The following is a 15274-nucleotide window of genomic DNA, read 5'->3' on the forward strand; positions in this document are numbered from 1 at the left end:
TGTTTGATTAGCACGTACTATGTGCCTCATGTTGTACTAAGGGCTAGAGTAGATACAATGTCACTGGGCTGGACATGGTCCCAGGCCCACAATGGGCTGACAGTCTTCATCCCCATTTTACAGGTGAGGGAACTGAGGCCCAGAGAAGTGAAGTGACTTACCCAAGGTCACGCAACAGACAAGTTGTGGATAGGTGCATACTCTATCCCCTAGGCCATGCTGCGACGGCGCTCTTCAACCGAGCAGCAGCGAAGAGGAAGAGTCACTGGGGAGGTGACGGCAGGGCTCGGGTTGTGGAAGGCCGATCACCCGAGGGATGGGAGTCTCCTATGTTTCAATGTGCCCATCCTGCTTATATGATTCTGTCTGTCTGGTTACCTTTCCTTAATCTTTTCCACCCTACCCCTATGGAAGCCCCGCCCATTAGGGCTCATTCATAGAAATGAATCTGACAGCCATCACTGGCTTTGCAATGCCAACTCTTTCTGATGTAATGGGGTCTACTGCTCAAAGTGGTATTCTGCCCAAAGTCACCAGGTGACAGGCATCAAAAGTCATCTAATGCAGTGGCTTTACAATGCTTAATACCCATCTGAATAAATATAATGATTTTACAGCTGTTTTTTTGCAATAATGTCAGTACATATAAATCATTAGAATTCCTTACCGGAGCTACTCTCTCAAAGTCCCACAAATCTCTGATGTGGTAGCAGTGTAACCCTTGGTTTTACACCACCTGCAAAACAAACCACATTACGTCACTTTGCCCCCCACTCATTCCTGACCAAATAATAATGAAAAAAACAGAAAATCATCTCTCAAACCTGCTCATTGTCTTGACAACTGATGGATGCTTTCAGTCTTCAAAAATTATGCCATAACAAATCAACCCTCACGACAAATTACCTAAAATTCTAGTAACTGCACTTAATCTTCCCAACAAGCTAGAATGAAGCCTGTGTGAGATTCGCATACAAAGAAAATAAGTGCAAGTTGGACTGGGAGACTAAATTATGGGACAAAAAAGCAGTGGCAAGAATAGAAATCAGTTGTTCAGGGGAAATTAGCCTTAACCTTGTTCTTCTGTTGGAAAATGCACAGTCAATTGAAGCCATTTCTATGATTTTCTAAAGTGGTATAAACAATTCCACATAGAAATGGGACATTACTAAGTGAAACAAATCCAAATGTGCTAAAGGCTTCTTGGATAACACCAAAAATAATTCACCAATATGAATGACAACATACTGCCTTGTTAGTATACGAAATATATTCCAACATTATTTTACCCCGAACGAAAGGATCCTTTTCATCTTAAGAGTTTCGATACACCTGTTTCATCAACAATGTGTTTACATTCAAAAATAGAAAAAAAAAAGTAAACATGACTTAGTTTGACTAGGACACTTTCACTGCAAAATGTACAAATCAGTGGGGTTGAAAACCGGTCCTGGGATCTACCCTCTATCTTCTCCCTCCAAGGGACGGAGGTCCGTAAACTCCTTTCACAAACACAGGTTTACCTGGTCATTCCTAACAGACTCCTTACTATTCCGTATTCTCATTTTTGTCCAATAGTCTTCCCTCATTTTAGAAGATTTAGAAAACTGCATTGATAACTTGTGTTGGTCTGTGTCCTCGATGGGAACTGTGCTTTAACTTCTTCAAATCTAAGTGAATGCTTTCAGAAATCACCTCTTTTTGGGCCAATACCACAACTCTTCCCCACTCGGTGTCTGACCCAAACGGTTTCGGAATGATTCATAAAAATCATTAACCCAACCCTTGCCGAAAGGCCTGCCGACTTGACCCTATTGGTTGCCTCCTTTCTAATGTGGGTTCAATAGTTACTAACTGTGGTCTTTGTTAAGTGCTCACCATGTGCTGAGCCCTGTACTAAGCACTGGTTGCAAATACAAGATAATCAGGTCCCACCTGGGGCTCACAGTACAAGTAAGAGGGAGAACAAGTGAATCCCCGTTTTAGAATAATAATAATAATGTTGGTATTTGTTAAGTGCTTACTATGTGCAGAGCACTGTTCTAAGCACTGGGGTAGATACAGGGTAATCAGGTTGTCCCACGTGGAGTTCACAGTCTTCATCCCCATTTTACAGATGAGGTAACTGAAGCACAGAGAAGTTAAATGACTTGCCCAAGGTCACACAGCTGACAAGTGGCAGAGCTGGGATTAGAACCCTTGACCTCTGACTCCCAAGCCCGTGCTCTTTCCACTGAGCCATGCTGCTGAGACACAGAACTAAAGGATTGAGGAACTGTGTGACTTGTGTGTCACCCAGCAAATGACTGCAAGAGCCGGGAATAGGACCCGGGACCGCTGACTCCCATGCCTGGGCTCTTTCCACTAGGCCACGCTGCTTACTGATTCCACTGCCCTTTCTATTCTGCAGTCTTTCATTCATTCATTCATTCATTCATTCATTCATTCAATAGTACTTAATGAGTGCTTACTATGTGCAGAGCACTGTACTAAGCGCTTGGAATGTACAATTTAGCAACAGATGGAGATAATCCCGGCCCACTGACTGGCTCACTGTCTAATCGGGGGAGACAGAATGACAAAAACAAAACAACTTAATCATGATTAATAGAATCAAGGGGATGTACACCTTATTAACAAAATAAATAAGGTAATAAAAATATATACAAATGAGCACAGTGCTGAAAGGGGAAGGGAGAGGGGGAGGAGCAGAGGGAAAGGGAGGAAGGGGGCTTAGCTGAGGTGAGGTAAAGGGGGAGCAGAGCGGGAGCAGAGGGAGACAGGGAAGCTCAGTCTGGGAAGGCCTCTTGGAGGAGGTGAGTCTTCCATGTCTCTTCTACCATACCCAAATTGCAAGGTTCTACGTATTATCAATGCAGAAGGGAGTGGAAGAGAAGGAATGGAGGACTTAGTCAGGGAAGGCCTCTTGGAAAAGATGATCTACAATAAGGCTTTGAGGGAGCGAGGAAAGTAACTGTATGAAGACGGATGGCGTTCCAGCCCAGTGACTGGACGTGGGCAAGAGGCTGGCTGTGAGATTGTATGATATCAGTACAGTGAGAAGGTGAACACTAGGGGAGTGAAGTGTATGGGCTGGGTTGTAGTAGGAGAGCTGTGAGGTGAGATAGGAAGGAGCAAGCTTTAAAGCCAATCGTAAGGAGTTTTTTGTTCGATGCAGAGGTGGATGGCCAACCATCAGAGCTTCTTGAGGAGTGGTGAAATGTGGCCCAAATGTGTTTTGTAAAAAAATGATCTGCGCAACAGAGTGAAGTACGGACTGGAGTTGGGAGAGATGGGGGACAGGGAGGTCAGCAAGGAGGATGATACAGTAATAATAATAATAATCGGGACATTTTTTAAGCACTTACTATGTGTCAAGCACTGTTCTAAGCACTGGGATAGATACAAACTAATCAGGTTGGACACAGTCCCTGTCCTACATGGAACTCACAGCCTTAATTCCCATTTTACAGATGAGGTAAATGAAGCACAGAAAAGTGACATGACTTGTCCAAGGTCACACAGCAGACAAGTGGAGGAGCCAGACTTAAAACCCAGGTCCTTCTAACTCCCAGACCTGTGCTCTATCCACGAAGCCATGCTGCTTCCCACCTTAATCAAAGCGGGATAGGATAAGGCCTTGGATTATTCATTCACTCATTCAATCGTATTTATTGAGTGCTTTCTGTGTGCAGAGGACTGTATTAAGCACTTGGAAAGTACAATTCAGCAACAGAGAGAGACAAACCCTGCTCACAACGGGCTTAGTCTAGAAAGGGGGGAGACAGGCATCAAAACAAGTAAACAGGCATCAATGTAAATAAATAGAATTATTTATGCATATATATATATTCATATATATATATGCTGTGGGGCAGAGAGAGAAGGGGAAGAGCAAAGGGAGCGAGTCGGAGAGATGCAGAAGGCAGGGGGAGCTGAGGAAAAGGGGGCTTAGTCTGGGAAGGCCTCTTGGAGGAGGTGCACCTTCAGTAGGGCTTTGAAGGAGGGGGAAGACTGGCAGATTTTCTCTGGTTCCTTGTCTGTGAGATTAAGCACTTCATATCTATTTTTTACATGATCCTTAAATACAGGGAGAATATTCGTCAGGTCCTATTTGGGTAGTAGTAAGGCATGACTGATCTTTCTAAGTTTTAGTCTGAGTTTAAACATTTAAAATGTGTTAAAATGGATTAACATGGTAGCCGTTTGGATGGAAAGGAATGGATAAATTTTAGAGATGTTGTGGAGTTTGAACTGACTGGATTTAGTGATAGACTGAATATGTGGGTTGAATGAAAGAGAGGGGTCAGGGGTAATACCATCATTATGGATCTTAGAGACAGGAAGGATGGTTTTGCCATCTACAGTGATGGGAAAATCAGGGGAAGACAGTCCCTGTCCTACAGTGGGCCTGCTGTAAAGATACAATTATCAAAATACTTGCAATGAGAGTAAACAAATAAACTGTTGAAGGTACAATGAACTATATATATGTGTGTATATATATATATATATATATATATATATATATATATATATATACACACACACACACATATATATTTGTACACACAAGTGTTAAGGATGTGTACAAACATTTACATAAGAGCCTGAGACAGCTGATGGTGAGTTTTTCCTTGCTGAAGAGGGACTGGGAAGCCAGCAGCAGGAGAAAATAAAAAGCAAAGAGAGTTTTCAAAATGAGGACAGGAAAAGAAAACAGACCAAAGGGATAGGAGATTATGGATTGATGATGATGGTGGTATTTGTTCATTCAATAGTATTTACTGAGCACTTACTATGTGCAGAGCACTGTACTAAGTGCTTGATAAGCGCTTCCTATGAGCCAAGCATTGTTCTAAGCACTGGGGCAGATAAAAGGTAATTAGGTTGTCTCACGTGGGGCTCACAGTTTTAATCCCCATTTTACAGATGAGGTAACTGCGGCACAGAAGTTAAATTATTTGTCCAAGATCACACAGTGGACGAATGGCGGAGCCAGGATTAGAACCAGGTCCTTCTGACTTCCAGGCCCTTGCTCAATACATTAGGCCACACTGCTTCTCAATTGCAAATCTGTGGCACACTGAAGGCGTTTAAAAGTTTAAGGTACCATTAGGACTCCCAAAATACTAAGACAGAATGGTAGACAGACAGAACGAGCAATACTATGGTTAAGATTTTTGTATATTATTATATCTGAAGGTCCCAAGTCTCATTACAGGTCTTCAAAATAACTTTAGATACAAAATTAAATTCACTTCAAATACCCTAGATTATGAGTGCAGTGTGGGACAGGACCTATCTAATCTTATTATCTGTATCTACCGGAGCACTTAGCCAGTGTTTTGGCATAAAGGACACTCTTAATGAATATCATTATTATCCTCGATAAATACTGACCTTAGTCCCCCTGAAATCTCGTACTTCCTTCATCACTTTCTCCTTCTTCATAATCTTAGCAAAGAGCAGAAATTATCAAGCAACTGAGAGTTAGAAAAGGTAAAAACGGGTAATGAAACCTGATCTCCAATAAGATAACCCTTAGCAGTGGAATGGACACAATGACCTGGAAAGCTGTAAGATATTCACAGAGGAGCTGGGCCACAATGCCACGAAACACCCTATACTACACGCTAAGAAGCATGGATTAGGATCTTTTCAGACAAGTCTTCAACAGTGCGTAGTTTTCAAACTGGGAGTCAGAACGACCTGGGTTCTATTGCCGGCTCCAACACATGCCTGCAGTATGACCTTAGGCAAGTCGCTTAACTTCTCCATGACTCAGTTAGCTCATCCATAAAACAGGGATAAGAGTATGAGTCCCATGTGGGATGGGGACTGTGTCCAGCCTGATTAATTTGCATTTACCCCAGTGCTTAGAACAGTGCTTGGCACAGAGTAGGCGCTTAACAAGAACCATGTCCACCTCTAGACCATAAGCTCATTGTGGGAAGTGAACGTATCTGTTTAGTTATACTGTACGCACAAATTGGTCTGTTTATTGTTACACTGAACTCTTCCATGCACTTAGTACAGTGCTCTGCACACAGTAAGCGCTCAATAAATACAACTGAATAAATGAATGAATGAATGAATGAATGGATGACTATTGTTCTACCTCCCCGGTAAGACCTTTCCTTCTGAAGTCTCCCCCAAAACCTGCTTGCTGTTGAGGTTCCATCTGGTCTTCCTCCCAGTGCTGGGGGGGAAATACAGGAAACACCAGTAAAGGATCCAAGAAAGCGGGAGGAGGGCTCCTCCCGATCCACGTTCTATCACTACCACCTCCTCGGAACCTTCCTGGTATCCCATTTCCTTATTTCTAATCTCACTTTGCTATGGATTATCAAAATCGTTATACACAATAAATGCAGTTTAAGTGCATCTGAATTTTTAAACATTTTAAATGCAACAGTGGAAGTCAGAAATGAGTAAATAAATGGGCATTGGCATTAAATAGAAATGACAATAAAATATTACAGTAATTTAAGAAAATCACCATACCAATGTTTATCAGGCTTTCATCTATTTTCCCCAAACACCTAAAGTTCAGGCCAACCAGCCTGAGATAACTGCCCTGACTGTCATTACTGAGGGACATGCTTCAAATTCACAGAGCTGAAATCTAGAGACTGTCAAAAACGTTCTAAGTTAAGAGAAAAAAACATAATGATTACTGATGCAGATTACTATTTGACTGAACTCCAAGATTCCCATACAACTTATAAAAAACTAATTTCAAAAAATATACTCATAGTTAAAATAACACTGGCTCGATTTAGCTTCTCCGAGAAGAAAATAACAAAAACAATAAAGGGACTAGATAGAAGTGCACTGTTTGCATCAAATAAAAATTTAAAGAAAAATTACCAGCCTCAGGTACTATAAAACATGAAATTTGAAAATCTTTGAAGTAGTATATAAACGTCTAAGTAGATCAAAAGGGATGAAAGGGGAAAAGTACTTTTATGGCTGCTGCCCGATGATCCTCATTTTCTTAGTATTTATTCTCACCTAGAGACAAATGATCTAAATCAAAATAAAAATCACACTAGCTAAAAATTAAAAGTCCAAAATTGAAATCAATCTGCCAAAATAGCCGGCTATGTGTTAAAATCATGGAGGGAAGAAATAATTTTTGGTTCTAGGAATTTTCAGTATTTGTCAGGTATACTGGGAGAATAATTTTTTTTTAGATTATTTGATTTTAGCTGCATTCATTATGAGTCTCATGGAACTCTACAACTAAGTGATATTCTATGATTAAAATGACAACTATGGCATTTCCTAAATATTTACTTTGTGCCCCTGCCCCATCCGGGGTTCGAAGTCTAAGTAGGAGACAGTAGGATTTAATCCTTATTCTACAAATGAGGAAACTGAGGCTGAGGAAAGGAAAGTGACTTGCCCGAGTTTACAAAGCAGACAAGTAGCAGAGCTGGGATTACAACCCAGGTCTTCTGACTCTCAAGTGCAGACTCTTTCCCCTAGGTGACACATTCTCTATTTTTATTATAATTCTAATTCATGCCTTGTATTATTTATTTTAGGCCTTGGATTTGTGGGCTATTGCTAATTTGTCCGATTGTTTTACACACTGTTGGATCCTCAGATTTGAAGAACAGAAAAGAGTTGAAATTGAAATAGGAAGAGATCTACAGTTATGATTTTCATGGACTATTCTATTCTGTTTGAGAGGGCAATCTGGAGGGTAAAGTGGAGCTGGGTGTAACAAAAGTTTAATCTTAACATTTTAAAACTTTTTAGTATGGCCTTTAACAGATTATTTGAATTATTTCTTTACAAGATAATGTCTATCTACCTATCCATCTAAAAAAAACATTCCAAATAATCTGAATAGTACCCCTAATAAAATCCTACTTCAGAACTGCTGATTATCTTTCTGAATTTCTGATTCACTTGCCTTCCCTGACCCTGAGTGTAGAACAGATGGAAGCATAGCAGTAAAAGTCAGGGAACGCTTACCAAATTAAAAGAAGGAAAGCACTGTCTAAAACCATGGCTTTACCATGCTCGACAACTTCAAAACAGCTCAACTAAGTGAACCTTCTAAATATGATATCTTTAATATGGTAGACTCAGAGTCTGGAAACAACTGAAAAAGATCTCATAAGAGTTACAGTTACATTTCTTCGGGTATTTACGAAAGACCATTCTGGGCCTGGGCAGAAAAGTTAAGCAGATTCTTTGTAGGCAAGATGAGGTCAGGACCGGAAAAAGTAGGGGAAGAGAAAAAGGTGCAAGAGGAGGACAGAAGAGAGAAGAGAAAATGGGGAGAAAAGCAAGGGAGAGAAAAACCGGGAACTATGAGAGATTATGGGAAAATGGGGAGAAAAAAAAATATGGAAATGTGAGTTTTTCCTCCACGATATTTCTCAAAACTGGCCCTTCCTCTCCAACTTTCAGGCCAACACTGGGATTCAACATCTTGTCATCCCCTGGGCTCGACTCTATTTATTGCCATTGTTCTTGTCTGTCCTTCTCCCCCGATTAGACTGTAAGCCCGTCAAACGGCAGGGACTGTCTCTATCTGTTGCCGACTTGTTCATCCCAAGCGCTTAGTACAGTGCTCTGCACATAGTAAGCGCTCAATAAATACTATTGAATGAATGAATGAATGAATGAATGAATGAATGAATCTTGTCGTCCCCTGGCTGGACTACTTTATTAGCTTCTCCCCTGTTCAGTCTATCCTGCCCTTCACTGCTTTAATCACCTTCTCATGACACCCTTCAGAATACAACCTTCTTCTCCCCCCAAGCCTCTAATGGTGACCCCTTTCCCTCCCCACCATCAAACAGTAGCTCGCTCCTATTTAGCCCATCACTCTTGTCAACTGCTACTGTTCTGTAGACCTTCTCTCCTCCCAAACTAACCTTTTTAAAGAACCTTGTTCCTGTCACCTCTCCATTTCCCTAACTGAAGCCTACTTCCCCTAGTCACATCAACCCAGGAACCTCTCTTAGCCCTTGGTGCATTTCTGTTTGCTCTGTAAATTGTACTTGTTTAAATTTTCTCTTGCTTTTTTTTGCTAACAGGTAGAGATGGTTTCCCTCCCATTCCCACTGTTTGTATAAAGAACTGTGTCTACCTGTCTCCCTTGTTCGACTGGAATGATGGCAGGATCCATGACCACTACTCTTATTTTATGATCTTATCCCACTAGATCATAATCCCTTGAGGGCAGGGATCGTGCCCAATGACCAACTCCACTCTCGAGCTCTCAGTTTAGTGCCCTGGAAGCACTCAAACACTACTGACCGAACAATTAGGTGATTGTGATGGACTCTAATGGCTTTGGCCACCTGACAAATGTTGAGATGGGCAGGTCACTCCTCAAAAATCTCTCCGTGTAAATAGGTGTGTGCCTCATTGCTAAGCACCTACCTCCTAACACAATCCCTCCCACTGGTTGAAATGCACGTGCCTCTCCACTGACTCTCCATCCATCCTTTCGCCCTAAAGCAGGGACGCAAGGTGGTAAAAATAATAATAACAATCATGATGGCATTTGTTAAGCATTTACTATGTGCCAAGAACTGTTCTAAGCTCTGGGGTAGATACAAGGCTATCAGTTCATCCCACATGGGGCTCACAGTCTTAATCCCCATTTCAGAGATAACGTAACTGAAGCATAGAGAGGTTAAGCGACTTGCCCAAGGTCACACAGCAGACAAGTGACAGGGCCAGGATTAGAACTCCCATCCTCTGACTCCCAAGCCCGTGCTCTTTCCATTGAGCCAACAGTAAGTCAGTACCGCAACTGGGGGTATCTGCTTACCCTAAGTCATCGGTGGCTGAAGGGACTCCCGAGTAGACGTTTCATGAGCACTCAGATGGAACTTTCAGCTCATGTTTCCGTTTGACTATAGGTGCTTCTGAGAATAAGCATCCACACCGAACTGACTTTTGAGAAAGTGAGAAGCTGCCTGAGTGCAGAAAACAAGCCCCTGCAAGCCCGTCCCCCCCCCGGCTCTCCCTCATGCCACAAGCATGAGGGCTCGGCTGATCAAGCCCACGGAGTACACGGGATGTCCCACTGGGTACAGGACCTCCAGTACTCCACCTTCAGCATGAGGCAGCAGGACCTTGAAATTTCAGCTTCTGCAACACTCCACTATCCATCTCCCTTCTTCCCTACCTCCTATTCTGTCATGTACAATGGATTCGGTAGAATGGGATAGTTCTCAGTCCCACAGCACTTATGTACACATCTGTAAATTATTTAATAATAACCATCCTCTCTAGACTGGAAGTTTCTTGTCAGCAGAGAACGTCTACCAACTCTGTTGTGTACTATACTCTCCCAAGTGCTTAGTACAGAGCTCTTCGCTCAAATATCATTCATTGATTGATGATTACTTTTCTAAAGGTTTCATTGAATGATTGGGGAATTGGAGGGGGGGGGCAGTGCCGGAGAGACCCTGGCAGGCATGCATGATAATAATAATAATTATTGTATATGTTAAGCACTATGTGCCAAACACTGTCCGGTTGTCTCATATGGGACTCAGTCTCAATTCCCATTTTACAGATGAGGAAATGGAGGCACAGCGAAGTGAAGTGACTTGCCCAAGGTCACACAGCAGACAAGTGGCAGAGCCGGAATTAGAACCCATGACCTCTGACTCCCAAGCCCGTGCTCTTGCCACTAGGCCACAGATAGAGCTTTGGTGGCAGGAGATGAATGACAGCAAAATAAAACTGGCCTAGAAAATGCCGGGCGAAGGGAGACAAGAGGGCCAGCGAGATACTGAACAAAAGGTGGCCTGGTTCCACCGATTCTTCCCTCCTCCCTGAAGATCCCGCCCAACCAGCCATATCCAATCCTGTGGCTCCTCCAAGGAGCAGCAATGAGGCAGATGGTGATTTGTCAGAAACTCTGAATGCCCGAGAAGGACTTTCTGATAACCACCATCCTTTCGATGCTAGTACTGTAGACATCTGTGATTTTGACATCGGTTTTGACATCTGTGATGAAGCTCTACCGAATATGCAGTTGAGGAGACTTTTGGACCTGCTAGGGATTACCTGAACAGGTAATATTTCAGTGACTCATTGGCTGAATCACCGAACCTGTGCATAAATACTCTTTTTAAAGACATGATGAGAGATACGAGCGATATAGGACCAGATTGTCAAAGGCTTAATGTAAGGGAGAGGACGGCTCTTTGTTTTAAAGCATGGAGATCTTCAACTTTAGGTACTATATAAATTTAGACTAGACTCATTAACTTGACCCCAATTAACTTTACGCAATCATATAATCCTGGGGTATAAATTTTCACATACATTGTGTTAATCATCTATTGATTTCTCCATTGCTTCATATGACCGGATCGCTACTCTGCCCTCTATCCAATTTATCTTTGTTGGAACAGGCTCTGCTAGTGAAACAAAAGCCTATCTAAATGTCACTCCTTTCCTTATTTTTAATGAATCACAAAAATGTCTTCTAAATTAGTCAGTCAACAGTGATTCTGGAGCACATCCTTGGCAGTACCTCTCCAGAGTAAGCCTAACCGCAGGTTGAAAATTTGTACAAAAGGCATCTTAATCTTTAAAGGGCTAATGCTCCCCGACTTGTTCATTAGTTGATGGTGGGGAAAACTGGTATTTATGCTTGGGTTGAAAGTCAACACACAAAAGCTGGACGTGTTAGGATAATGCTGGACAGAGAGGACACTATTTCCCGTGCAACTCTGTTAATACGTGTACTATTCATCCGTCTGACGGACAGCTGCCACCTAAAGACGCCGGCAACGGTCACTACCAGCGTTCCTGACCTGAGGGTCCTGCTCTGGGGATACATGGTCTAGGACTATGGAAAAGGAGGGAGAGAGCGTAGAGAGGAGCAAGGTATTTTTTATTCCTTTAACGGCTCAAAGGAGTAGCTCAACCCCTCAGAGATAACACAGATTGCATCCACAAGAATTAGGGCCTTGAGAGAGACTCACTTGTCCATTTGCCCCACTGTGCCTGTGTCCCACCTTTTTGGCCCCTTGCCCCTAGAGCGAGCTCAAGGATGAATGCAGGAAGGCATATTCTCGCCTGTAGGGAACATGCACTCGAGCCGTTTTGCAGTAGGGGTGATCGAACAATTAATCAATAGTACTTCTTGAGGGCTTTGCGTGGAGATCTGAATTGAGTGCACGAAACCTGGTTGGTAGACAGGTTCCCTGCCCACAAGGAGCTTGCAATCCACAGCAGGAGACAGTCGTTGAAATAAACTGAGGATATATTTGATGGATGATGCTTGCACGGAGCCTTCAACAGGCTCTGGCCCAGTCTCCCTGTACTCGGCGGCACAACCTGGAAGAAGACTGGGATGAAGAACAGGTTGTGTCAGAGACAGAATGTGTCAGAGACCCCACCCCACATGGAAGAGTGGACAGAGCATGGGACCGGGAGTCAGAAGTTCAAGGGTTCTAATCCCGGCTCTGCCACTTGTCTGCTGTGTGACCTTGGGGAAGTCACTTTACTTCTCTGTGCCTCAGTTACCTCATCTGTAAAATGGGGATTTAGACTGTGAGCCCCACATGGGACAGGGGCTGTGTCCGACCCCATTTGCTTGCATCCACCCAGGTGCTTACTAGGTGCCTGGCACACAATAAGCGCTTAACAAATACAACGATTATTATGCCCTGGTGGAATTGGAAAATCATCCTTCTGAAACTCAGAGTGGCTTGGTATGCGCCGGGCGAAATGCGAAGAGCTGAAAACAAGGAACAAACAACAAAATAAAGAACCACCATGGAAATCCCAGTTGCGTTCTGAGCCACTAGCCAGAGAAGGTGGCAGAAAACAGCAGAAGCATTTGAGCCAGGGGCTGGTGCTTGTGGGGAACTAGATGCCATTCTAGATTGCTGGCATATATAAAACTACGACTAATGGAAACAAGACATCAATCATTCTTTTAAATCAACCAGACATATTTGCACCAACTGGATTTTATTTTCCTCGGTATGTTTGCATTAAACCACAAAATTCCCAGGTAATGAGAGCAGTCGGCACTTTCTACAACAAGATTCAACAGAACAACTCCTGAATTCTTAAATCTCCTAATTCTCAACTCAAAAACATCTTATATTTTAGGTTTTATGATGTCACTTTAAGGTAGAGAAGCCACGTGGCTTAGTGGAAAGAGCCCGGGCTTGGGAATCAGAGGTCGTGGGTTCTAATTCCAGCTCCGCCACTTGTCAGCTGTGTGACCTTGGGCAAGCCACTTAACTTCTCTAGGCCTCAGTTCCCTCATCTGTCAAATGGGGATGAAGACTGTGAGCCCCACGTGGGACAACCTAATTCACCTTGTATCTACCCCAGTGCTTAGAACAGTGCTTGGCACATAGTAAGCGCTTAACAAATACCAACATTAATTAATTAATTAATTAATTGATATGGAGCCAAGATATTTATTGAATACCTACTGTAAGCAGAGGGCAATTCTCAGCATTTGAGAGTGCGATTCCCACCCTCCTGCCCCCAGACACACACACAAAACCCCTCTAGACTGTAAATTCATTGTGGGCAGGGAACGTATCTATCAACACTGTTATAGTGTATTTTCCCAAGCGCTTAGTACAGTGTTCTGTACATAGTAAGCTCTCAATAAATACAATTGACACAATATCATTGAAAGACACACACTTCCCCCTGGCTAAAATCTTACAGTACAGTGAAGCTAAGAACCTGACTTTTTGACGAAGGCAACTAAGGGCAGGATTTCATTTTACTGACTTCCTGAGAATCCAGAGGGTGAGCCAAAAACTAAAGAAAATGACAGGGGTGCTACCTTTTAAATCTGAATTTTCAAGGGTTTCATCATCGAGATAACCAATTTCTTTCCACATGCCCTAGTAAAAGGCACCGACAGATTTAGAATCCAGGGCACTTTCATAGGCTTCGGTTGATTGTAAAACTTCCTCAACAGATGCAATGGAGGAAATCATGGGTTTGGCTGTAATCCCAGGTTTGGCCCCAGTTTACAACTGTTCATCCTTGCTCTAAGTACAACTAACTGCTATGAAATATTCACAGGATTTTAGTATTTCTGGCTCAACAAGCAGCGTGGCCCGGTGGAAAGAGATGGGCCTGCAAGTCAGAAGACCTGGGTTCCATTCTTAGTTCTGCCACTTCCATGCTATGCGACCTTGGATAGGTTACGAGACTTCTCTGGGCCTCAATTTCCTCACTTGAAAAATGGAGCTTAAATCCTATTCCCTGCAGGCTGTGAGCCTTCTGTGGGACTGAGACTGTGTCTGAACTAATGGTCTTGTATCTACCTAAGCATTTACTACAGTGCTTGGCCCATAATATAATTATTACGCAGGGAACATGTCTTCCCTTTCTCTTGAGCTTTACTCTCCCAAGTACTTAGTCCAGTGTTCTGCTCATAGTAAGTGCTCAATAAATACTACTGATTATTATTATTCACCATTATTTCCTCCTCATCCAATCCACTGAGCAGCATGACTTAGTGGAACGAGCCCGGGCTTGCGAGGGAGTCAGAGATTGTGGGTTCTAATCCCAGCTCCGCCACACCAGCTGTGTGACTTGTCCAAAGTCACTTAACTTCTCTGTGCCTCAGTTACCTCATCTATATAATGGGGATTAAGACTGTGAGCCCCACGTGAGACAACCTAATTACCTTTTATCTGCCCCAGTGCTTAGAACAGTACTTGGCCCTTAGGAAGCACTTAAATACCACCATCATCATCAATCCATAATCTTCTATCCCTCTGGTCTGTTCTCTTTTCCTGTCCTCATTTTGAAAACTCTCTTTGCTTTTTATTCTCTCCTGCCACTGGCTCCCCAGTCCCTCTTCAGCAGGAGAAAACTCATCATCAGCCATGTCTGACTCTTATGTAAATGTTTGTACACATCCTTAACACTTATGTGTACATATATATATATATTTATATGTGTGTGTGTGTGTGTATAGACACACACATATATAGTTCATTGTACCTTCAACAATTTATTTTGTTTACTCTCATTGCAAGTATTTTGACAACTGTCTTTTCTAAATTCCTTTTGGGCACGGAATGTGTCACATCTTTGTATTGAACTTCCCAAGCACCTGTGGGCCCTCAATAAATGCTATTAATACTACAACTACTAATGTTTGCTTTTAGGTGCTTATTATGTACCAAGCACTATACTAAGCAATAGGGTAGATACAAGTTAATCAGGTCCCAATCTAAGTATGAGAAGGAACAGGTATTTAATCCCCATTTTGCAGATGAGGGAA

At 42.7% G+C, this 15274-nt stretch overlaps 1 protein-coding gene across 7 annotated transcripts in view; it reads right to left on the reverse strand.

Moving 5' to 3' along the window:
* TBL1XR1 (TBL1X receptor 1) overlaps positions 1-15274 on the reverse strand; it is a 200647-nt gene that overhangs the window by 72536 nt on the left and 112837 nt on the right. For 5 of the 7 annotated variants that reach the window (XM_039913135.1, XM_029059500.2, XM_039913138.1 and 2 more), the window contains one exon: positions 668-736. The exons of 1 other annotated variant lie outside the window; for it this stretch is intronic. The gene's annotated coding sequence lies outside the window, so the exon portion shown is untranslated. Of the gene's footprint in view, positions 1-667; positions 737-5403; positions 5458-15274 lie in introns of all 7 variants that reach the window. One more of the 7 variants, XM_039913136.1, reaches the window with a different exon arrangement.

The sequence above is a fragment of the Ornithorhynchus anatinus genome, chromosome 1, assembly GCF_004115215.2.
Source record: "Ornithorhynchus anatinus isolate Pmale09 chromosome 1, mOrnAna1.pri.v4, whole genome shotgun sequence".
In the NCBI taxonomy this organism is placed as follows: Eukaryota; Metazoa; Chordata; class Mammalia; order Monotremata; family Ornithorhynchidae; genus Ornithorhynchus; species Ornithorhynchus anatinus.